Raw genomic sequence first — 2,020 nt, 5'->3', positions numbered from 1 at the left:
TACAGTCTCCTTTTTATAATTTATTTTTATGTCGTGTTCATTGTTGTTTTGTCTGCATGTATATCTATGTCTCACTTGCCCGGTGCCCAAGAAGACCTGAAGAGGGTATCACAAACCCTGAATCTGGAGTCACAGATGGTTGTGACCACCATGTGGGTGCTGTGACTCAAACTTGGGCCTTCTGGAAAAGCAGCCGGTGCTCTTAACCACTAGGCCACCTCTCCAGTCCTGTAAAACGATTTCATGTGGTACATTGCTTAGATTTAGGGATGAGAGAGAAGTGCTAATCCTGTAGAAACTCCAGGTGCTAATGCTCTTGGGACTTAGAAGCACAATTTGTTATTTTTTCATTTTCATTTTCTTTCTTTTTTCTCAAAAGTCAGAGCTTCACTGTGTAGTCTTGGTTGGCCCAGAACTAGCTGTGTAAACCACAGACCACAGAATTCCTCCTGTCTCTGTCTCCTGGGTACTAGGTCAAAGGCATGTGCACATACGACCATGCCTGGCCCTACTTTCTCTTGATACAGGCATAATCTCTGTGGGCAGTTTGGCTTTATCAATTGGAATAAAGTTTCCTGACTTTGAATCAGCGACACACACAGATTAGATCCAAGGGTGAGGAAGATTTTCTCTTTCTGCTCCCTGAGTGTCCCGTCTTTCTTGTTTCATAACAGAGTCACAGGATTCTGCTTGATCTGTTTTCAAGGAGGAGATAAGAGGACTTAGATGAACAGGGTTTGCCACACAGCCAAGACAAGAAAGCACCTTCCATAGAGTTTCTTCCCAAGGGAGTGAATAAAAATTTCTTTTTTTTCCCCTGGCTTTTCGAGACAGGGTTTCTATGTAGCTTTGGAGCCTGTCCTGGAACTAGCTCTTGTAGACCAGGTTGGCCTCAAACTCACAGAGATCCACCTGCCTCTGCCTCCTGAGTGCTGGGATTAAATATGTGCCCCACCACCGCCTGGCTAAAATTTCTTTATAATACACGCAGGCCAGGTTCTAGAAGGAAAAAAACCTCACTTGGTCCTGTGGTCTTATATTGTTCATCTTAGGTCTCTGCTGACTTCACATTGGATCCTTTGGTGAACTTCAAGTCTGTTTAATACCTTTCTGCTTTCTTTCGGTAGTGGTGCCGGGAACTGAACCTAGGTTTCACACACACTAGGCAAATGTTCTACCAATGAGGCACATGCCCAGTCCTCTATGTACTTCTAATTATTGAGAGGATGTCTGTGTTAAAAGCTGACTTTGAACTTCGGTTCTCTGATTTTTGCCTCCAGAGAGCTGAGATTATTGTGTTCCACCATCTAGGCTCCTACCTTTTTTTTTTTTTTAAATACACAACAGGGTTTCTGTGTATAACAGCCCTGGCTGTCCTGGAACTCACTTTGTAGACAAGGCTCCTAATTTTTGCCTTGCAGCAAAGTTGCAAAAACTGCTAATCTTCTCTGTTTATGTAGTGAGCTCTGTGTATCCCTCAGCCACTCCTTCAAAGACAGGAAGACTATCAAACAGTGCAACGAGCGCTCAGAGACAGAGGCTCGGCACTGCTGCACCACCGTTCCCTGAACCACAGACTTGAAGGGTTTATTTTTTTTTTTTATCAATTTAAAAAAAAAAAACTTGCTTGAACTAAATTTGGGCTCATAGAAAGCCTTTATTTTTCTTGACGCTTTTGAGCTTTGTACCATTTGCCTGCTCTCAGAAGATAAAAAAGACACATAAATAACAAAGAAGCAGTAATGGAAACATTGAAACCTAGCCAGGCACTCCTGGACAGCTGGTTTACCCTTTGCCTTGGTGGTCGTCTTTTTTCACCTTATGCTTTATAGTGTGTAAATTTAGTTAAAGTGACGCTTTAGCTAAACAAGCCCTTTTGTGTGAGATCATAGTTTATATGATACAATGAAATATTTGAACAGTGAGTACCCTTCAGCAAAAAGTACCATGGCCTTCAAGGGCTCTCCTATCCAAGACATCAGCTTCCTAGAGATGGGAGCACTAGAGAAGCCATCACTGG

Source organism: Microtus ochrogaster, chromosome 18 (genome assembly GCF_000317375.1).
Source record: "Microtus ochrogaster isolate Prairie Vole_2 chromosome 18, MicOch1.0, whole genome shotgun sequence".
Lineage (NCBI taxonomy): Eukaryota > Metazoa > Chordata > Mammalia > Rodentia > Cricetidae > Microtus > Microtus ochrogaster.
The sequence above is the reverse complement of the archived record's forward strand: the minus strand, read 5'-3'. Positions refer to the sequence as shown.